Source organism: Dermacentor albipictus, chromosome 5 (genome assembly GCF_038994185.2).
Source record: "Dermacentor albipictus isolate Rhodes 1998 colony chromosome 5, USDA_Dalb.pri_finalv2, whole genome shotgun sequence".
Taxonomy (NCBI): domain Eukaryota; kingdom Metazoa; phylum Arthropoda; class Arachnida; order Ixodida; family Ixodidae; genus Dermacentor; species Dermacentor albipictus.
The window spans coordinates 166,586,793-166,611,065 of NC_091825.1; the positions used below are offsets into that span (position 1 = coordinate 166,586,793).

The following is a 24,273-nucleotide window of genomic DNA, read 5'->3' on the forward strand; positions in this document are numbered from 1 at the left end:
TTAAATGCCACAAACCTCCTCAAATTAGCTGAAGTGGTTGCAGGGAAAAACGTGCAGCTACACACACACACACACATATATATATATATATATATATATATATATATATATATATATATATATATATATATATATATATATATTGGGCCAGTGGCGTAGCCCCCCCCGAACAAAATTTCTGGCTACGCCACTGATCACTGCCGTTAGTCTAAAGTATTAAAACATTTCATACAACCAGCAGTAGGCGTAGTGCTTTTGCAACAGCTTCGCTTAACATCCACTTTCGCAGGGCCGGGAGGGCGAGTGAATTTCTTTTTTCATGGTGTTGGAGGTGGCGTTTAGACCGAGGAAAACGAAGCTTGAGGCAGTGACATTTATGCTTGGCTGCCCTCGTTATCTAGTTTCATGCACTACTGCTTACCGTGTTTCCCACTAGGCGTATATCATCTATGTTCGATTTTTATAGCTTGATTAAAACAGAAACATAAAAAGTGCCAGGCAAAGATGCAGTGCAGGCAAAATATAAGCTCGAGATGCAATGTGCCATTCTTTCATAACCCATTATCGAGAGGCACTTCGATTAGGGGAAAGAAGGTTACGCTAAATTTTCCAGTACATGTTCGTTCTTGATATTTCTGCGGCACATTTAATGTGCAGGTGCGGCAGTAAAGGCCTTGACACAAGTGGAGTGCAAGAAAGGAAAGCAAGGAACGAAAGCACGGAACAGACACCAGGGGCTCTATAACGTAAAAATATTCCAATATGTTTTTATTCCAATCTCCTGACGTCAAATTTGTGCAACCGCCAACGCAAGCATCGGCCGGTGACCCACAGGGTTGCCGAACAGACCAATCAAACGCTCTCCTCGATCATAAGGAGTCACTTTTGTTTGCTTCAAAAACGAATAGCATCGCCTACACTGAGCGGCTTGTTCTATCTAATCGGCTGACAAGGGCCGAGGAGCACACTTAAGTGGAGAGGGATTTGGTGGGGCCGAGCCAGTGCAGTGAATATCAATAACCGGATGAAGAGTGTGGTGCCGGCGTCTGCGATTGGTCCGCTTTCCCTTACTTAGCTTGCGGTGGCTGGTCGAAAATCGCGGCGGCATGCAACGGAAGCTTAAGAATTACACTAAAACGAATCCTCACCCAGGAATAGTTGATAGAACGAGGTCGTAAACGTGCCGAAGGTGCTCAAAAATGATACACGGCCATGCAGAAAGCCTCGGGGACCACGGAGTGGCGCAGTCGGTTCGTTGCAATACCTCCAGCTGGTGCTCACCTTCATCGCATCGCGGCTCACACAAGAGGCAGCGTTTCTACCAGAAAGCCCGCTTTCGTGCATGGCGTTCGCGGCCAGCGTTTCCTGATAAACATTACGGTTATATACGCTCCAGTTGCCGGGAGGCGTCAGAAGCAGTCAGGGATCTTTGAATGCTATCGCGTTCTATTCTTAAAGGCGGAAGCTTTAGCATCCTTCAAATGTTTTCCTCCAGATAGTAGGCCCTTTGGCAACCTAACCCACCATCAGGCCGTGCTTAAATACAATACTTCTTGGTTCACTAGGACTCCACACGAAACAGCCGTACTTAGTTGGCATCCCCCACCTAATACTTCAGTATAACTTGTTGCTGGGTGAGCTGGTTGAGATCTAACGAATAAATGTTGCGGTAACAGGGAGCTAAAGACATAGGAAGACAAGTAAGAAACTATAGGTAGAGCGTTGAGGCAGACATGGTAAAGAAGGAGCCCACTGTATTATAAATGTAGTTGAGTAGAAGTTGTTGCTGGGCGAGGTTGTTGGCACCTAATGAAAACATTGTTGCGCTAACAGGAAACTAAAGACATAGAAAGGCATCTAAGAAACAATAGGTGTAGCTCTGTTTCAGCGCTCGACCTATTGTTTTTTACTTGTCTTCCTAGTTTTTTTTATTTTCCTGTTAGCGCAACAATGTATTCATTACACTTAGTACTTGTAGCTAGAAATCAACTTTCACAATAGCGACGCATGACAGTCCTTGGAATCTACTCGTGAAACGTATTGTAGGGAGAAATAATGGATGTTTCTTTCTTTTCTTTTGCGGAAGGCGCTTGGAAAGGGCGCGCTTTACTAAAGTAAGCAAAAATTTGCACGACACGAGGTTCCGACATTGACATCACTCAGAAGTTTTCTAATCAAGGGCTTATAACACCACGTGAGGGAAAAACTGCGCCGAAGGTGTCTTTGTGCAGCTTGAAGAGCTGCTTGCACACGCTGCTCTACAGCTTCACAAAATTTACGAGCTCTCCCTTCTGGACGGCTCGCGACAATCCTGATTTAGATGCGAGCCGTGGTGTACTTCATGCTGTGAAGCGAAGTTGTAGCCGGCGCTGGGTTGAAAACATAAATAATGTTATGTCGAAAAGCGGGGCTCCCTGAATAGCACTGGTCCATTTCAAAGCACGATGGTACAGCTGCTGTCACTGGGCCAGAACGCGACAACTGGCTGCCCCAATATACCTTGTAATATACAACTACCTTTGCTCGAACTTAACAGTTAACCTGCTCGCTTGCTACTTGACACTAAGTTTGCGTCAGAGGTACCGTAGCGACAACTTCTTCTGCTTCTACTGCGGAAAGTGTGCGGTCTGCGTAAGATATACAGCTCCCAAGAAAGATGTATATATAGAAGCAATCGTAAAATTCTTGAGTGTCTTGAACTTGGAATTGCCTCCCAATTCCGCTGTTAGCATGGATGGCGTGAAGGTAGGAGTTCTGGCAGGGCTGATGTTCTTCTTGTACTGCGTGACCAGCTCCTCCAACGCGAAGAAAAGCTCGTAAGTACGAAAGGCTTCACCTCAGAAGCAATTTATTTTACAAAGTAAATTTTCACAAATTTTTGTATACTTGTATTGAAGAGAGTCACTTTTTTTAGTTATAACTCCGATCGTTTTGTTTATTATGGTCATTTTTTGCGTATCCTAATGCCTGAGTGCAGTTATATATAAAAATCAAATAGAAACGGTCTTCGCTGATTTTTCATCAAGATGAACCATGATGAAGTGATTTATCTGTTGACTATTCCCACTGGATGTGGTAAAGATAGCAGCGATTGCCACGCTACTATATAATTTCGACTTGAAAATTAGGGACGTATGCAAAGCATATGATTACAAATTAGCGCGTGTCAAGTGAATACGGGACAGAGCCATTAGACGCGAGGATTGCTGCAAAATTTCGTGGCATCAGTGTCGTTATGCTGTCTTCCTACGAATATATTATTTCGTCGCAGCGCAACTGCTACGCTTATGCACTCCAGAGTTGCTGAGAAAGAATTTGATAAGTTTGGAATAAATATATCGATTAAAATATTTCTCTTTTGAAAAAATAAATTTTGCTGCTAGTTTTCGCGGAAACCCAGACTATGCAAAGCTGTCGTCGAAGTCTGCAGCATGGTTGTGACGACAGAAATGTGCAGTAAATCTCGTTGAAAGAAATGCAGTGTACTATCAGTGCTCGTATGATACATAACGACTGAGGAACATGGATACCTATGCCAGCATCGGGGCAGTGCATCCCGGTGGCGTTGTGCCTACATTGTGTAATGATTGTTTTAGTGCGATTAGCAATGTTAGGGTACATCACGCACTTTCCATGGCCTGTCTGTCTGTCTATCTAGGTCTCTTACCGTTTGCCCTCCAACTTGGGTCTCTGGGTAGTCCACAGTCTAATGGGTAGTGTATCGAGCTGCTGTGCTAAAGGTACAGGGGTTCAAAAACGCTGTAGAAAACAACTTGGGCGATTGGTTATACGGCACTGCATATGTGCCACGGTTCAATGCCAACTTGTCCACTGACAACAATATGTAACTGGCTCTATGCCGAACTTGAATGACCCTCTTTGCCGTCAAGATGGGTCACGGGGTGTGTGAGGAAAGGTATGTGCCATATTTCAATTAACTTCTTTGATGGCAATTTCGCTCACTTGGTATGTGCTGCTAGGTATGTATGGCTCTTCAATGAGAAAAAAAAAACTGTAAAATTTGTCCTGCGTAGTGTAGAACCCAACCAGATCATTCCACCCTACCCTATGTTCCCGATTCGGACTATCAGTACATGAAGCCTATCGACATTACTATCGACGGCACTGCATCTCTTGTAAACAATCCTAAGTTATCTCATCCTAGTGGCATCGCTGAGATTATTTCAAAATACTAAACATCGTTGTGACTTATAGCAAAACATTACATTATGTCCTCAGACAGTCACTAACTTCAGAAACGCTCCCGGCAGATTGGAAGGCTGCGAAAGTAGTTCCCATATTCAAAAACGGTGGCAGGTACTCACCACATAACTACCCGCCGATTTCAGTCACATGTATTTCTTGTAACATGCTCGAGCATATAATTGCTTCTCACATATATACCCATCTGGAATGAAACAACTCTTTTTTGACTGATCAGCACGGGTTCAGGAGAGGTTTGTCATGTGAGACACAACTTTTAGAATTTACAATTGATCTGCATTTAGACATGGACCATAGTAGAGACTGTTAGCATATTCCTTGACTTTTCCAAGGCGTTTGATCGCGTAGCCCTTTGCCGCCTGATTTGAAAGTTCGCCGCACTAAGATTAGATTCACTGACACTAACTTGGCTCCGGAACTTTCTTTCTAATTGCCGACAATTTACAATCGTTAACAACCTTTCTTCGCCCCTTTCCTACGTCACTTCCGACGTGCCACAAGGTAGCGTTCTTGGGCCGCTACTTTTTTTTAAATATACATTAACGAGCTTCCCAATAACTTCGCATCGCGAGTGCAAATGTTCGCAGGTGACTGCATTATTTACAATACTATAACCAGCGCCGATGACCAGCTCATTCGTCCAACCAACTTCCAGCTTATTTTGGATTGGTGTAACAGTTGGTTAATGACTCTTCATTCATCTAAATGCAAAGTAATGTCCTTCACTTGTAAACACTAAATCTCTAATTTCCAATATCACGTAAATATTAGGCCAATTTCTCCAGCTACTTCATACAAATACTTAGACATTAATCTCGCACCAAGCCTTTCCTGGATTTATCACGTTACTGCTATATGTGTTAATGCTTCGAAATCACTGGGGTACTCACGCCGAAACCTACGTAATTCACCCTCCAACATCGGCAAGCTAGCTTATGAGACGTTTGTTCGCCCCAGCTTGAATTTGTCTCTACAATCTGGTCGCCCTATCAGAACAATCAAATCAGCTTATTAGAACCAGTGCAAAATAGGGCCGCTAGGTTTATCTCACGCAACTACACTTACAATCCAAGCATCTCACAAATAAAACTTTATATTTCAGTTCCCCCCTAAGTACTCGACGTAATTTTGCACTCATATTATTATTTCACAAATACGGTAACGTCGTTAGGAAATCTTCTTTACGGCTTCAAGTCACACCTTGCAGATCTCGCAGATTATTTAACCACCTCAGCTTCACGCGCATCTACGAGAGCAGTCATGCATTCAATTGGTCGGCACTTCCTCGTGGCATTCGGTTGTGGAACGCTCTTCCTGATTTCATCACCTCCCAAAGAAATCCCAATAAATTCCGCCAGCTCATCAGTTCATATGCCACTGCCTAGCTTCCGTAAAATGCATGATGCATTTTCTCTTGTTTTCCACTTATGTGGGTTCTATGTGCTCTCTTGTTTATGAGCTCATTATTTCGCTCATTATTCTTCCATTTTTTTGTCCTATGACATTAGAGTGGCTATATTTTTTACATAGTTTATTGAAGGAACTGTATCTTTCGCCTTTTTTCTGTGTACACTGCCGCTCCTATTATTTTTGTGCAATGCTTTAGTGTTTGTGTAAGTCGCTGTATATACATTTTTATACTGTCTACTAAGAATGTAGCTATATTATGTTTTGTTTTATGCCCACTATATATGCTCGTAGTCCTTCTGTGAAGCCCCCCTTACTCAATGCCTCAAACGAGTCCAGCAAGGACATTTTATATAATAATAATAATAATAATAATAATAATAATAATAATAATAATAATAATAATAATAATAATAATAATAATAATAATAATAATAATAATAATAATAATAATAATAATAATATGCCGGGTGCTTCTGCGAAGATTTCGAGTAGGTTTTAAAAATCACGTTTGACAGATAGCATGATTCTAGTTTATGAGTTGTTGGATCAAACAGGTGGACATTACTTGCACGAGAAACCGATATGCATAATCGATTACTTATTAACATCCAGTAATTAAGTTTCCAAGTAATTACCTTCCGGCAAATATTGCAATTTACATATTGTAGCCAGGGAGACCACAAGACGAATGCAATTGAAGCTAATTCTCAGGATGACACCACTTTCGATATACTTATTCCCGAACTTTGCGAAGAAATACGCTGCCGGTCCAGTTATTTTCGTGCATCAATGTATAAACGGTCTTTTGCTGAAAAATTAAGTGAAGCCACAGCGCAACAGTGTTTGATGGTGCATATCTCTTAAATATTGTTAACTGTAGAACTATTTTCAAGTAAATATTCCTTGCAGGATCACCGGCTACAATTTGTAAATAGAAATGTGTGTAATTATGTAATTACTTTAAAACTCAATTAGTGAATTTTCATTAAACAATCCATCGTGCATTTTGATTTGTCGTACAATAATGCCAACCTCTTCGAGTAGACAAGCTCAAGCACTGGACTTCTGATATCTGGCACAGGCCATTTTTACAATTTACTTAGTTTTCGCAGAAACACCTAGTATATTCAGACAAGCTTCTCTGAATATACATTTGGACAGGCGCCACACGCGGACTTTGGGGTGGTGCCACCCGATGGCAAACCGCGTCCTGAGAAGAAGCGTGTGAGCAAGCTGGCTGCATCCACGCGGTGACATTACGGTGTGCCGCTAAATTGCTTCAACATGCTAATCGTAGTAACGTTGATATCCATCATGAGATGTGTTCTGCAGGAATTTTTCGATGGAAGAAAAAAAGCAATCGGATTTGTTTTCTGCGTGAACACCCCTTAGAAGGGCGAAAGCGTTTTATCAGTTAGAGGAAATTTGCTTCTTGAGGAGCCTGTGAGATTTTATGCCAGAACATTTACCGTAACATGTGCGGCAAGCGGTCGTACTGTAATAGTCCCGCAAGCTCCTCGTTTAAGTAAGTCTGAACAACATACTTGGCCAGTAACACCTGCACTTTCACTTACCACGAAGTTATCCAAAAAAGTATGCCCTTGGTAAATCCTGTACGCTACCTTCAAGTTTTTGTTTCGCAACCGGGATGAGGTGAACTTCACTATTGTTCGTGTCTCACGAGCGTTGTGTCCTTGAATACGTGCACTAGTACTAGTATGTTACGTCTTGTTCCTATCAGTATTGTATACCTCAAAGCGTCAGCTTTATCGAATCTTGTATCGTTGCAAGAGTAATAAAAAAAATCGCACAGGCAGGGAATGATAGGTATCAGTAGTAAACATTCCAGAGAGCGAGTACACTCAATATCTATTCTTGTGGTTCCCATAAGGATTGTCTGGTATTTTGGTCACAGAGACTTACCTGCAGCCGTGTTATTAGAGTTATCAGCGGTCAACTCGAGACCCATTTTGTTCCCTAAATTTCGTCGTAGAGCTGCGAAATTGAAGCTCTGCTTCGAAACTGCAAGACGGGCTTATTTTCTTGGCATCGCACTTGACTACAAAATCAACTGGAGGCGCGCCATGACTGCTACCTTTCTGTCGCACTTCAGGCGTTTCCCCGTATTTCAAAGAATCGCTGTGACTCATTGGCCACTCGCTGTAGCCAACGTCTATGATGAAACGGCACGCGAGTTTTGATGGGAACTGACCACTTTACCAGTTCCTCCTTGTCTCACTATCCCCGACGCAATATAAAAATTTCGGAGTCACTGCATGGGAAAATCCCCAGATTTGCTCTTGAGATACCACAGTCACAGCTAATCAAAATAGCATTTACTAGTCCCGATTACTATTTCTATGTCTGCTTGCCTCTAAGAAACTGCAGAGACAGCTTTGCTGTTTAAGCGACTCCAGTACGGAAGACTTCTGCTCCAGTGCGTCTGAAGGGCTCAGTTTCATGTCTCTTACTCTGAGTATTCTCAGAGCCCTTGGCCTTTCCCTAAGAGATGAACCGGAGCCGCCATTGTCCTTTCAATTTTGTGTGTGCCATCTAAAGGTCCCTGCAATATGCACCAAGCGGCAGGCGCTCTACATATGCGGCGGAATTTGAGTGCTTGGCAGTCAAGCATATAGAAGTTATGTATAGTTACAACCTTCAGTCTTCACTGATTGCTCGGTTGATGCTGAACGCAATGCTTGTGCTGCGCATTTTTGATACAATTCGTGGAGGCATCGTGGGCTGTCTCGATTAAGTGGATTGTTTTGACGACGATGGTTAAGAGTCGCTGTTGAATCTGCCTCCTCGTAGCAGCTAATAACGCTACATTGTAACTGTGTGACGCTGTACGGCCATCATGATCGGCCCAGGTCGAACAGGTTTTAATGATAGTCTGCAAGACTACAGTACACTGTGCTTTCACAAGACGTCATTTAGTGGCGTTGTGTTCTACAGAAATTTTTGCATTTTGTGTCCGATCCACTACATTCAGGCGGGCATCGAACATGTGTTGTAATTTTGTCCATGACCACTGCGTTGCTGCATGATGTGTAAGTGGAGTGCTTCCGCAAAGGGCTCCGGTACACAACCTTACTTAACAATTTATTTCGGTCATTAATGCGCAGAGGTCGCGCCAAATTGGTGATACCCATACCCATGGAAAAGAGTACTAGCACCTACGCCGAGGGTAAGTAAATGGTCCCACAACATTCTGAGTGGTTTGTTATTATTATGCGGCGATCAGGTGGATCTTACCCTCAAGCGGGGAACTGACGCAGTAAGCTGTACAAATAATTTTCTTCTTCAGAATATTGAAGCATAAAAGAAACATGATGCTTCCCTCTCTAACCCGAGGCAAGGCATAAGAAGCAACTATAGTGTTACCTTTTTCATAGCTACCTTCGAATTTTCTGGCGGGATGTAATTACTACATTTTCTGGCATAATATGGAATCTGCTGGCGTAAAACAGGAATAATCAGAGATCGCTGGGTGAGCCTCTCGTCCTGCAGTGGACATAAATAGGCTGATGATGATGATAATATTAACAATTAGGAAAGCGCGCTTTCATTATTATTATTATTATTAGCGAAAATTGCTTTCATTAGGAATGAAACTCTTCAGGCAGTTAAATAAAAAAAGGTATCTAACGTTATGGTTATTCACTTTAAAGCACACTTTGTAATTGTGAAACTGAAATCTAGTAGCCTACACGTCATCTTAAGAACAAGCTTTAGCTGTAAGTAGCTCCTATCTCAATATATGGGAACGGAGAAGCCATTTTTGAAGACAATGTCTTCTTAGCTGACTTCACACGCGCTCATCGTATCTGGAATGGGGGTGTCGTGTAACCATATCCAGAAAAAAAAAACCTTTTTCGGGCCTTCAGAAGGTTGTAGCGAGTGCAAATAAGTGTGAGAATATGTCAAAAGCGAAATTAGTCGCAGGGTAGCATAAACGACGAACCGAAAGAGCGCCAATATAGTACCCCCCCCCCCCAAAAAAAAAATATATATTATATATAAGAAGTGTACATATCCCTGTAAAGTGTGCACCGCCGTAGGTAACGGTATGCCGAGGCAAAGCCGCCGTGTGGCATACTTTGAGAAATTAAGTTCGCCTGGACTAAGTAGGGCTCGTGCGACGCAATGATGGCTCTAACGCAGTTTCGGCGTTGCGCACAAGGAGCGAGAAATAGTAACTAAGTAGGTAAAGCTAACGGTACGGGCGTAATTAGCGCCAATATTGGTAACTCCAGAATCTGTTACTTGTGCTGGCGACAGTCTGAAAATAAACAAAGATGGTTATGACACCCCGGTTGATGGCGGCTCTTTTGCTTGGGGCTGTGTTCAAATTTCTCTTTTGTGGCGTCGAATCAAGGTGTTTCACCGAAGCCCATAGGGTGCTGCCGACTACCTACCTTATTTGGATCGGTCTGAAAGATTTCAGCAATAAACGCGGAAATAGTAGCGCTTTGGGTGCAAACGTCCCGCTTGATTAGCCAACCAGATTAGTCTTTTTTAAATGCGAAGAACCTTTCATGCGAGCCGCAGGTTAAGAACGGGAATTGTTTAGCCGTAGCGAGCTTCCAAAAGGTGAAAGCACTTTTTTGCTGCGTTTCTAGGCTGCTACAAATGCGATACTTGACTGTTTCCGATCTTCATATAAGCAATTCCAAACTGCAAGTCCTAATGCACAATATCGCATAGCATCCCGCGATTTATAGGCCGTAACGTCTGTTCTACTTTCAGAAGCTAAATACGGATATTGTGATCTGATAGAACGTGGCTAAAAAAATTCCGAGCACACCTAACAACTTCTTATCAATTGTCAATGCGAAAGCACTATTGTCCTATTGAACGCCGCTGAGCGGGCCTTCGAGTTTTCCGCAGCGAGTTATGTTTTCTAGTTTTTCTGCGGGTATTATTGAGTTTTGTGAGGAAATCGGTGCAGTTTATTATTTTTTTTACAGTTTTTACGTTAGCATGTTGGATGTAAGCAGAATCATTTCGACGATAATGCACAGGAGTGAAGTTAATGTATTTTCACGCAGTGTGTTCCCAATTGTCTATGGGGAGAGTCGAGCTGACGACGCTTTTTTTTCGATGACCCCGATGTCTACATTCCCACTCAACTGGTCCATTGCCTGCCTCTCTGCACGTTTTGCTGCGTTCTTCCGCTACCTCACTTCGTCTATGGTCTGCAGGCTTACACGGTCACGTTGCTCTGCTGCCGAGGTTGCGGCCGCCGACGATGTAGATGCTTCAGACTATATAGTGGTACGTGCTTCCCGAGGCAGCAAGCTGCAGCAGCCTGCGGTGCCAACGCCGCATGCCACCGACGTCTTGCGCGACGAGAGACCGAGGAAAGAGCAGGGGCCACCAACACCGGCAGGCGCGGGCAGCAGCTGAGTCCAGTGGGGTTGAAAAAAAGAGAGATCCGGAACGCGCGCCGGCTTTTGAGAGCGACAGGGAGGGTGACGTGGCGCGCTATGGCAGCAACAGTCACCTGCCGTGGTGGCTTATGGCGCGTTCACACTGAGGCATTCGGCGTCTGGAGCGGCGCCCAATTCGGCGGAACCCAGTTCGGCGGCGGCGAGATGCGCCGGAACAGCCCCTTCCGCGCCGATCGCTCCCGGACCGATTTTTGCGGCAGCTGCTGCCGGATTGCCTCCCCGCGACCCAATCGGAGCGCGTCTCAGCAATTCGAAAGATGGCGGCCAAGCCCAACGCTCTCGTCATATCGCAGTCTTCGAACGCGTCGCGACATCGGAAATGCTCATCGAATCGGTGCGTAACCGCCCCGTCCTTTTCGACAAGTACCACGCGAAGCACAAGGTATAAGCGACCTGACAAGGTGGCGTGACCAAGCTACGCGCGCCCTTGCAAAGCAGGACGAACCCACCAACGCCGGTGGCGTCGTCTCTTCGGCGAATGCTTCTGCAAGTCACGCTTCGCCAGAAAGGTGCTCGCCAACAGGCCTAGCAGTACTGCCGCTTCTTGCTCGGGGTTCATCATTGCCTTTCGAAGCAATGGTGGAGGCGCGCGAAATTAATGCACGAACTCGACGCGGGCGGAGACAACTGCGCAATTTCGAGCCGCGCGAACATCCGGGATATCCTGCGCTTGCTTCTAGGTTAACATTCTATGGGGCAGATGGCGCTGTATGTCGTTCCGGCGGCGCGGTGCGCAAGCGGTGTGAACGACGCGATTTTCGGCGGCAGGAGAATTCCATTCGCTGTAGACGCCGAATTCCTCAGTGTGAACGTGCCATTAGGGTGTATGTTGTTGCGCTGCTAAACACGAGGTGGTGGGACCGAATCCCGCCCGCGGCGGCCGCATTTAGATGGGGCGAAATGCAAAAACTCCCTTGTCCCGTGCATTGGGGGCACGTCAAAGATCTCCTGGTTGTCAAAATTAATACGGCGTGCTTCGTAATGAAATCGTGGCTCTGGTGCGTAAAACCCCAGAATTCGATTCAATCGCAGCAGCAGGTGTTCCCATTCGCCCGGTCTGCTCCGCCGAGGCGCGCTCGTGACGCGGCGTCGCAGTCAATGGGAATTTAGGGGCCGTTTCGCGTCTACAGACGCCTGCTTCTTCGCTGGATGGGCCATTTGATGCTTTCGCATCAGAACTGGTAAGCTACCTGGCCAGTATGTGTTGGGGTAAAAACAAATGAAAGTTCCGTTTGTCAGTCGGGGGCACCTTTCTCTTTATGGTGAGCTGATCCGTATGTTAAGGTACTCCGCGTCTGATTCTTGGATTACGCAGTGTTCGAGGAAGGGTCCAGGCTTGGGAACACAGCAAACTCCCGCCGCATGTAGGAATTCTCAGACCTAGCTCAAACGTGAGAAGTAAACAACAGTAACCAATCGGACCTAGTTGTGTTTCTTCCAACGGTTTTCCGAAATTTAGTGAGGGTTTTATGTTTAGCAATGTCACTTTTATTAGTGCAAATGCATGCTTTAGAAATGAGTGGAACCAGTTGTGATGGAATTTAGCTGTGTGCGCATAGTCGGGAAACAATCTAGCGGCGCTGCGGCCAGGCCGAAGAAATCTGGAACGAGCGCTGTCTACAGTTGCTTCCATTTTTCTCGCGAGCAAATAAAGTGTCAACAAGCTGATTGAGAAAACAGCACCTTCTGCTTACACCACTAAACTAAAGTATGTTTTCAGAGCTACAGGTCACCTCGAGGCATAACATTTGTACTGATTAACTTTAGACCTTCCGAGCTAGTAATCGTTCCTGGTGCCCGTGCCTGCGGACAATGTACATTAGCGAGAACATTCCTGCTGCTTAAGGTATTAGAAAGAACAATTCAGGGAAAGAAAACTAAACTAACCAAACCAAATGAAGTCTAAACGTACAGCACTAATTTATTAACGCGCCTGCCTAAACAAAGTACACTCCACGATTTGACACGCCAGCATCATATTTAAAATAAACATTATATAAAAAGAACAATGGTATACTAGACGGGAATAATGAAGTCGCCCCCAGTGGAGTGTTTCGAACATACCAGTTTAGTATCAGTTGCCGTTTTTCAACGCGGATGATTTTTATCTATGTAGGTATCCGATGTGTGTCGTTCGCTTCTTTGCGGAAATGATGAAGTTATACATTGCTGTCTTTCCACCGCGAGAACACGCATAATGGTACGCACTAAAATTGTTTCGACATTGGCTTTTTTTTGTCTTTTTCGAGCTAGTGCACGACACCATTCGAACGATTTGAGAACTACGAGGCAACGTTAGAGCGCACGCCGCAATGTGAGAACTTGAGACTGAACCTAGATCAGCCGGCTCTCGGTGCGGTCGCTAGGCGCAAGCATTTAGGTAATCGAAAATTGACCACAATGCACCATAGGCTGAACATTTCCGTGATCGGCCCACCTGGTCTCCTGGTAAAAAAGAAAGGGCCAACCAAGTGTCGACAATAAAGAACGCAACGTCAACGTAATTTCCAGAAAATACAACGCGAAAAAGATACGGAATGAGTTATTAATGCACATGAAAAAATCAACGATGTAATCAACATTCTTGTATCAAATAATTTGAATCACAATGTACGCCGACGTTGTCTTCTTTGGCATCGAAACATGGCTGACCCTATTGTTTTTGGTAACCGCAGCGCTTATTTTGATGTTGTTCGGTGCAATTAAAGAAAAGAACCAACTTTTATAACTCAAGGAAGCAATTTTATATTTAGACAGTCAGTGTTTTAAAAATTCGCAAAAAAGTTTCAATTCTAAAACACCCGCGTATCAAATTTACAACTCTGTATCGCGGGAATGGAAAGAGAAACGGTATCAATTATGCAAACAGAAATTAATAATACATCTAAAGCGGACGAAACTGATGCAGGATAAACCGCTCTGAAGTGTACCACTAATTGGAGAGTAGAACTTTGGAAACAGTAGTATAAACTTTATTTATGTTAGGGGTTTTGTTCGTTGGGTGGGTCCCTCAGTGTACGGGTTCCACTGGTCTCTGCGTTTCGCTGGGCTTGATTGAGCTCCCTCGCTGCCTAGATCTTCGCTAGCAAGCAAAACTTCCCACTGCCTGTTACTCGGCATTTGCGCCATAAGGGACGAATTGAAATTTGGAGGCCATAGTTTATACATCCATGTGACGTGGGCAAGCGCTGGCTACTACACCCACAATGCTATAGCATTAATTTTTTCCGTACGTAATGTGATATTGTGCCTCAAATAAAGTCCTTATAGTCAGCAGAACAAAGACTAGTATTTGATGAAAACTATTTTAGGTGAAGTCATGAGGAATTCCGCATAAAGCTCGCTTCCATTTATACGCAGTGCCTCACGATTTCAAGTGTACCATAGAGCTAGAGGAATGCCCACACTATACTTATCTATAAGAAGGGAGACGTTAAAAGATTGACGAAGTATAGGCGCATGAACCTGCTTTCAGTGTTGTATAAAATATTCAACAAGCTAACTTCAAACAGAATCAGGGCAACACTTCAATCAACCAACAGAAAAGGCTGGCTTCAGGAAGGGACATTCTACAATGGATCGCGTCCATTTCATCAATTAGATAATTGAGAAATCTGCGGAGTACAGTACACCTATCTATATGACCTTCACAGACTAGGAAAATGCATTTGCTTCTGTAGAGATGCGAGTAGTAATGGAGGTATTGGGTAATGAAGGAGTACATGAAGCATACCTGCATATCTTGGGAAATGTCTACAAAGATTCCACAGCTACTCTCGTTCTCCATGACAAAAGTTGAAAATTACCCAACAGGAAAGGAGCGAGGCAATGAGACACAATTCCTCCCATGATATTCACTGCCTGCTTAGAAGTATTGAAGGTAATAGACTGGGAAGGTCTAAGATTGAGGATCAACGGTGAAAATCTCTGGCGATGAATGAAGGATGAACTCTGGCGATGAATTGCAGCAAAGGATTTACGACATTAACCGAGAAAGTTAGGAGTAGGGTCGAAGATTAATATTCCGAAGAGAAAGATAAGGTTCAATAGCTTGGCAAGGGAACAAGAATTAATGATCACGAGACAGCCTCTAGAGTCTGTGCAGGAGCACATTTATCTAGATCAATTACTGAAACGCAGCCCTGATCATGAGAGCGAAATTCACTGAAGGTTCAAAATTGGTTGGATCGCACACGGCCGGCATCACCAAATCCTGACTGGGAGTTTACCACTGTCGTTTAAAAGAAAAGCGTGCAATAATTGCATTCTATCGGTGCTAACATATGGAGCAGAAACTGGGAGGTTTCTGGACCGTGCAACCAGCGATGGAACAAGAACGTTAGGTGTAACGTTGACAATAAGAGACCAGTGTACATGAGAGAGCGAAGGGAGACAGCCTGTATTTTAGTTGGCATTAGGAGAAACAATAAAGGAGCTGCGCCGGCCATGTAAAGCGCAGGTTAGAAAGCGGTGGACCATGAGAGTTACAGAATCCGTTCCAAGGGAAGGAAAGTGCTGTCGAGGACGGTGAAACGAGAAAAAATAAGTGTGGTGATGAAATGAAAAAAATTCCATGCACAAGCTTAAATCAGCCATCACAACACAGGGGAGGGGTAATTAGAGATCTCTGAGAGAGGCATTCGTCATGCAGTGGACATAAAGAGTGCCTGATGATGATGATTTTAGGCGAGTGTGGGCTGTCCATTTTTCGCAGAAAAATTTTGTTTGTTCATAATTAAGGGAGAGAGGACGAATTCCTAAAGTTTTTCGTCGGTAAGTGCAGCTTGCTATTGGCCGGCTGTCCTCTCTTTCGGCCACATTTACGATGCGCGGGCGTATGCCCTTAGAGATATTTCTAGCTTAAGTACCTTTTGTTGAATGCGGACACAGTCTTTACGCCCTCCCTACCTGCTATCGATCTTATTTTCGCACACAGTTTCACCCTCTATCTTCTTCCTAACCAAGAAAAAAATGGCCCCTTTTTGAAGCCTTTGTTAATGATTTTTCAATGAATATCCCCTAATGGCTACGAGAACAGAGTTTACTTAAAACTGCAGAAATGTTTACAGTGTAACGCGGATTGCATTAATATTGACAAACTATATTCTTAAACATACAAAATGTCTCCTTTATTATTTGCCCGCAGTGCATGAAATATTAAAGAGAGAGAGAGGGATATAAGGAAAGCAGGGACGCTAACCACTCAATAGTCTGGTCGGCTACACTACGCTGGGCGAAGGGAAAAGGGGAAGAGGGTGAAGGAAGAGAGAGAGTACAAAGAGGTGCATGGACAGCACTTAAGTCAAAGCCGCGCGTGCAAACCAGGCATTCTCAGAAAGCACAAAAGTGCCTTCACTGCCTTCTGAGCCGGTGGTCGGTAAGGACGGTGCTCTAGCACTGTTTGTTCACTCAGAGGACGATCATCTAGTTTCCTCAATGTGTTGGACAAAGATTGTCTTTGTGCTTGAATATGAGGACAGTGGCACAATTATGTGGTCATTGTTCACCTCACATGAAAGTCTAAACTAAAAAAATATGAAAGTTTAAATTTTTATCCCACCAGGGGCGTAAGCTAGAAGGACGAGATATCTGCGTAGTGAAAGCAGCCTTTTTCTGGTAGGTGTTGCAGATACTGGACGAAACATCACATTCTACGGCGATGTTAGCAGCAAAGTTTCACTCTATGCTCGCAACACCACTTCATCTAAGATGCATTTGCCAATATCTCTGCGACATCTGAATCGGCACAAAAAATTTGGCAGAAAACGATACTCGACACGAAACAGCTTATGAAGGTCCGTACTAAATTTGGGGGCTTTATTTTTTCAATTACAATTTGTTGATTCAGAAATTGTTTTGAGATTCACTGCTAATGGAAGCTTTCAACATCATCATCTGAGGAAACAGCACAATCACGACGCCGTCGTCATTCGAGCGAGAGCTCAGCTAACTGCCATGTTCGCGTTCACTGGTTGTGCATTTCTGCGCGCTTGTTCGAAATGGCCTCCATACGGCAAACAAATAAACTCCTCATACAATGAAAGGATACTACTGGGATTACGCTCGAGATGGATCCGCAAGAGAGATAGAGATAGAGTGCCTAGATGCGATCGTGCGCGCATCGAGGCACTCGAGATATATCTAGAGTGCCTATATATATAGAGAGAGAAACACAAAAGAGGAAAAGCAGGGTGGTTAACCAGGCGCACGTCTGGTTTGCTACCTTGCACTGGGAAAGGGGATGTAGGGATGAAGAGGGAGAGCGCAGTTTCGCGCGCATATGAAGGTGCGTGCCAAATCTACAAACGATCGCGAAGACCTGTCTACAATTCATAACAGCACAGGGATCCTTGGAATTAAGCGGGACGTCCGTGGGTCACCCAGGAAACACGTTCAATGGCCGCCAAAACGAAAGAGTTAACACAAATTTCACGTTGTGTTTGTGAAGACGAAAACGTCTTTTGGAAGAAATAACATCTAAGAAGGGTTTAGTTGATATCATGAAAGGCCTCAAACTTATTTTGAAGAAATCAGACTCGAGTGCCAAGATTGTGACAGTTGGCATGAAATGCCTAATTGCCAAGATTTTGCGTTACACAACAGTTTGACAAAAAAAAAAACAATATTGGGCGTTACACCGTTTAGATTGTCGTGTCCTATCTGGAATAAGAGCTTGTACAAATAATTTTCTTACGTATTTGCTGCTCGTGATAGGGCATCACCCTGGCTATGATATAATTTGTATCCCCTTACCTAGCATGAGTGTCGGGTGCCTGGACGCAGCTAAGCGAAGAAACCCTAGTACGTAAAGGAATTTTTGAGTACGGGCTCTTGGCTTCGAACTTATTCTCATCAAAAATGTACATGAAATTTATAAGGTGAGATTTAAGGCTGCATGACCTCAATTAATAGTGATTTTTCTTTTTTCCCCACAGAATGCAGGCACGAAAGATGCATGCAAGACTGCTACGACAAAGCAAAAGACGCATATGACGTTAGAGGGAACTGCTACAATTTGACATGTGTATGCGAATACAGACCGCGTAAGATGTACCTTCTATATTCTTATTACTGTTGTGGGTTCCCCCGTTGTGCACTTGCGGATATGCAAGAATACTGGCGATAGTGTTTTAGGAACATTACAATACCTAGGTGATCATTCCTTGCTTTGATGCTCTTGCAAATTATCAGCATACATTTACATAGCTACTTTAACATTCATGGATGATTGCTTAACTTAATATGAAACTGAAGGTCCACATTATCAAGCACCCCTTCTGAAAAAAAAAAAACCCCTTAAAGCTGTAGAAGAAAGGATTGTTAAGTGGAAAATGAAAGACCTGTCATGCGGAGAGTTGCAAATGGAATAAAACACGTTTGGCTGTAATTAGGTGCATAATTTGTCACCTTTTTGAATCAGTTAGGCTTAAGACGCCATGCGAACAGAGCGTGCGCGTTTGCAAAAGAAAGTTGTGGCTCCTGTGCCGAAAATAAATCAAGCATTCTAAGCTATTGAGCTATGGTAGTGCTCAACTTACATGGCACCACAGCTATAAAATGCGGATTTAGTATTGGCTTTGTTCCAAAATGGAATATTTGATCAAATTGCGAAGATCGAAATTTAATTTGTAGCGTTCATTTGATGCCAATATTTTCGTACTCGCTATATTTCTCACTTGAGTCGTTACCTTCATTTACTTGCACTTGCGGAGTGCCAGAATGTGGCTAGACTTGACCTTGTTTTCCTGTTCTCAATTGGTCACTTCAGTATTCATGGGACATGGTGCCTCCTTTCCAGGCATACTAGAAGCGCAATATCGCGCACTGATTACGTATTCACGATTCCTCGCGCACTTCTTTATGTGTATAGTCTGTTTAAGGTTGCAGTCGCACCTACGCTTTTCAACCGCATGTGCGAAAAACCTTATTTCATGAAGTTCTAGAGTGTAGCCTGATGTATTTATTATTTTACACATGTTGTTATTGCTACAATGAGGCAGTCACATTACCCCTTAAGCAGACTCACTCCGTGGTGCAAACAAAAGCTGGAAAATGTTGTTGTCCTGAGAAATGTAACTGCGCTCGAACTATTTCCACGACGCGCCAACCGGTATTGGTGCTCGTTACGTTACCAATGTGATGCGTTGTCTTGCGTTGGGGGCGAGAGATAAAGAAGTAGCTGTCTGAAAGATTTCTTTTTTTTTTTTGCTTCCCAGTGAGTCTGCTTCAGGACGCCGCTTCTTTCGGGTGTGAGTTTAAAGTCGGTGGATGCATAGACAGGTGTATATTAGTGCAGGTTGTTCGATGTGCAATGATGAGGTGGGAAGGTCGGCAAAATGAATGCAAGCTGTTCCCTATAGCGCATTATTGTTAGCGCCATTTCACTGTTTGCAGTAACATTTGGGTACGCCGCACTTTCTTCATGGTCGTAAGCTAACGCGCCTTAGCACTCTCCTCGTAAGGAAAGACAAGAGGCGCTCGTTTCTCTCTCGCACTGAAATGCCTATGCCGTGCCTACGTTCCACTGCACACGCTTCGATGGACTCTTTTAAAAAACAATAAAAATAGCGTATGTCTTTCTTGCGTTTTTCTCAAAGTTGAAAAATTATTAGGAGCGGATATTTCTCGCTCGGTTTCGCTCGAAACCCAATTGAACGCGGGGACATAAGTATTTGATGCCTAAATGCGGTTTGTTTTGTTATTTGTTTGTCCACAAACACCTGACAGCATGCACTCTGAGGGCGTGCTACCGTTTGTGTAAGAGAGCACAAGCAGGCAGGGACCGGCTCGGCCTCCGTGGGATATGCGTTAGATCAGACTGCAATTGCGACTGGGACGACAGTAAGTGCTCTACCAGATTGTGCACTGTGTTTTGCACATTGTGCGTTCTTTTTATAAATAGTTGCAGTATTCTAACAGCATTCTAACTATATGATTTGGAAACGTTGAATTTATGCCTATTTCGTTTAAGGTTTATGTTTGCAACTAGCGTTGGCATTGTAAGTGGCGGTGGCTTTAAGTCGGTATACTCTGCGTACCGAAGAAGCACCTAATAATTTCAGTAGTATATACTCACGCTGATGTCGTTGCTGAATGGTCTGCACACCGACTCCGAAAGAACGGTTCAAACGCGAGTCCTGCTGGAACGCCAAGGTTCCTGAATTTAGTTTTTAATATTCCTACGCAGGTATTTTCTCCTGCGTTATTCAACGTCCCCAAGCGAGTTCTTCGCTTTTCTGTGGGGTAATTTCTAAAGAAGAAACTCAGTGACGATTTAGCGGTAAATGTGAGACCAATGCGTTAGCACGGATTCGCATTTTACTGAGGTCGCAGACCCATGATTGAAGACGACTTCACCACATAGCAAAGTGTTGTTCAGGCACAGGCTCGACACACGTCGTACCTTTTCGAAGAGCGAAGTGCAACTGACGGTGGCGCGGAGCAGACCACCGTCAGTTCCTATATATATATATATATATATATATATATATATATATATATATATATATATATATATATATATATATATATATATATATATATATATATATATATATATATACACTCTTCTAAGCTCTCCCATCTTCTGCATATCTCTATCACGTGACCGGTATGCCACACTTCATGCACACACTTTTTACCAATTTGACGCACCCATGGTAACGCAGTAAAACTTTCCCAGCTGCTGATTTCCATGGCAAGACAAAAGTCTTGTTCAGGAGCGCGATCTGTTCACATCTTGCTTGTTTTCGTTCAACGTATAGCCCTTAAATGTTGATGTCTGACAACGCTAGCAGCGGTGTAAGTCCCAAGGACTAAAACTGGCCTTCAACTGAAGCAAAACTCTGGTTGCAGTTCCTTCATACCAGCATAGCATGTATATAGGATAGGTTTTGAAGAAGTCCAACATATTGCGCGAATGAGCATTTTATTAAATTGAGTAACTTGACATAAGCAATACGCTTAGAAACTTTCCAGTAGCAGGTGCGCTACCTAATCTACAGGTCAGAGGTTTACGAAATATTTTGATTGCGAACGTAGAGGGAGTCTCAGAGTTTATTTTTTCTTTAGGTATAGAGTCAGGATATTCATTACTGTTATTATTATTTGTTTGTTTTTAGTGCTGTTTCAGGCTAAGCGCGACTTATAATTGACAATCGAGGAAACGTTTTCTTAGAATATTCGACCAATAAAAAGATTGACTACTACTTTTAGTTTTGGCGCCGATGATTTGATCAATTCGGAGGCTCTCAGCTTGGCTTACTATAGACGTATAGGTGCTATAGACAGAGTGTAATACAATTATTGCTAGAGGGACCTGTGGGCGCCAGTGCCTGTGCGAGCTACAAGTGCGATCACTCAGCCTGCATGGGAATGATAGTTAGTAGATGTATCTGCCTAAAACAGTGTCCTTCAGGATTCGAATGGCTTCGCGACTTGGCTAACTCATCATTATCAATAAGATACTGCGTTATAAATAAATAAAGAAACATTATGAAATTTTCCGGCCGGAGGATTCGAGCAAAGGACTTCTAAGCACAGAATTCCCGTACTGAAACCATTACGTCCCTATTAGATGCACCTACAAGCGGCATGAACACCCTTAAGAATTTCTCGCCGCAATGTCAGCGCGTCGAGACGCTTAGCGCGTTTTGATTTCGCTACTTCGACCAGTGTAACAGCTGCGATGCGTGCTCGCAGAAACTCATTGCCTTCTACCTTTAGAAAAGACTAGATTGGTTTCAAATTTAGAGCAATTAAGGCGGATAAATTGTACTAAACAAAGCCGCAAGAACGACTGAAGGCACAAATACGGAAATCAGACAAATCCTTCTACTACCCTTCATTCCTATGGTGGCTGAGTAATCGCATCGCCAGCGTTCCGTTTAGAAATTGTAGAAAACTCTGAAGCTGTATGTATATTTTGCATGCCTCCCCATGACGTGGATGCGCAGGAGAAGTGCTAAATTAGCCTGAGCTCACAACAACGCCGTAACACACACGGTATAGCGAGCGGGCAGAGCCCCTTTTAGAGGCAAGCGTTGACATCTTCAGACGCCGCCTTTGAAAGCTGATCGAGGCGCAAGTGTCCTGCTTTAGGTTAAAGGATGACCGTACATGCTTTGTACAGCCTGGCTGTATCGTCAACAATGGATAGCGCTGGCACGTGTCTGTCGCCTCAAATGCCTCCCTATTTTCGCACTCGCCTAAATGGCTGGCGTGGTGTATACACGGATACTGCCCGGTTGACTCTGCAAGGGTGCTTGCCGGGCCTCGGCGCCATGCAGCACACGATGTCAAAATTTTACATCAAGCTTTTCGCCTGTGCTGCTAACCATTTCACAGCTGCGTCATAATTTTGGGCTTTTCGCGAAAACCGGGGCCGTATAAACGTGCTCTGTGGAACTCGTATTCACAGCATTGCTGTTACCATAGGCTCTGCACAAATAGATATCACCAAGGCTTGACTTAATGCCGCATCAGGTATTCTTTTTTTTTTGCACAGAGAAGGCAGGCTTTTATAGTAATTACTGATCGGTATACAGAAAATTATCATGCGATGGAGGTCTTGTGAACAAAGGGTCCACAAATGAAATATCTTCCAGCCCCCACCCTCTTTGCTGAGGAAGTAACATTACAGCTATTTTGTGCTCCCGAGAAGCTCCCACCCGCATGGAAGTAATTTTTTTATTCCCACATATTGAGAGTGAAAATAGCACTGAAGCCGGAATGCGTTGGAGAACAGATAATTTACTCCGCTTCCAGATTACTTTTCTTGAGAGTGCATAGCGGTTGAGCCAGCACGGCCGGTAGTTGCACTGGTGCTACGTATTGTACAGCCACGTAAATGCAGTGGGTGTGCGACCCCTCCACCGGATTTAGCATCGCAGGCTGCGAAGCCACCAACTTGTGCTCACAGATTATTGCGTTGCCGTGAGGCTTTGCTATCTTTCGTGTTTATGTTTTTGTTTTAACTAATCTTGTTGAGCTTGTCAACGGAAATTATTGAGCAATTCTAAGTACAAGCGAGAATGCCACGTTGATTCGACTCATTGCAAGCAATGATTACGTATAGTTTTCTTCCATTCGTTAGTTACGCATTGTCTCCGAACTGTTACAAGGTTTCGCTGATGTGGTAACGTCGCGGGACGAATGTATTCGAGAGCAAGCATTTAAATATGCTTTCGGTAGTCATATAGCAGCGAATAAACGCAACTATAGCCTGTGGGAAGGGCCAGCAAAGTTACACATTGAAGTAAGCTGCAAATAATAACAAAGTAAGACTTCTTCGTGCAACGAACAAGCAGTTCTATGGTTTATCGTTTTATGCGCTAGTAAACGGGGCTATCGCAGCAATGGTAGCCGTAGACACCAGCTATTGTCCTCAATGATGAGGCATTCGACGAAGTAACATGATGGAAACACGCGGTTGTTTCTTTTCTTGCATAGCAGTGACAAAAAAAAAGAAGAAAACGCTGAGGAAAAAACGTAATGTCGTTGACAGCTGTAAGTTGTCTCCCATAGCTATCTTTCATGACATAAACATGGCGAGAAACTCCTTCGAAACATATCGGAAAGGCGAAACTGCTTGCATGGCTTGTTCGTACTTGGCTCGGCTGAAAATTTCAATTTGCCAAAAGTGAGCTGAATGGCTCGCAACTATAATCGCAGCTTGAGGATATTACAGATAAGTCGACGCTCAAGCGAAGGGTATAGGGTGCACATTTGAGTTTACAACCACTATTTTTGAAGACGGCCATATCTATTTCGTGCTGAAAACTATCATCACCTTTAGTTCTTTTTTATTAAGTGAGGAAACAACCTCAGAAAAGTTTGCTGCGACTTCATGAGGGTGCACTTTCACCCACTGCCTACAAGAAGGTGCGTGCTGTCGCCTTTTCTTCATTTCAGAATGCGAGAGAAGGCAGTGCCATGAATCCTGCAAAAAGAAATTCAACTGGCATTACTATTCCCGTTTCGTTGTCCGTTCACGATGCGTCAACGAGGTGTGCGTGTGCAACACTTCACCCCGGAGGGTTCGCGGCCGTTAACGTTGTGATTGAGTGAGAGCACTAAGTATAGCTCACCTACGTGTCTGACAAATAAACCGCCTATGAGCTAAACATCTCGTGTGGCAGGTGTCTTGAAATTGGCTACACAAATTTTTCACAAAGCGATCTGAATG

At 43.8% G+C, this 24,273-nt stretch overlaps 1 long non-coding RNA gene across 1 annotated transcript; it reads left to right on the forward strand.

Moving 5' to 3' along the window:
- Window positions 1-2,563: 2,563 nt before the first annotated feature.
- Window positions 2,564-24,211, forward strand: LOC135917559 (uncharacterized). Its single transcript, XR_010569325.2, has 5 exons — window positions 2,564-2,816; window positions 8,760-8,821; window positions 18,023-18,130; window positions 19,815-19,928; window positions 24,000-24,211. It is a non-coding gene; the product is annotated as an uncharacterized lncRNA (long non-coding RNA).
- Window positions 24,212-24,273: the final 62 nt, after the last annotated feature.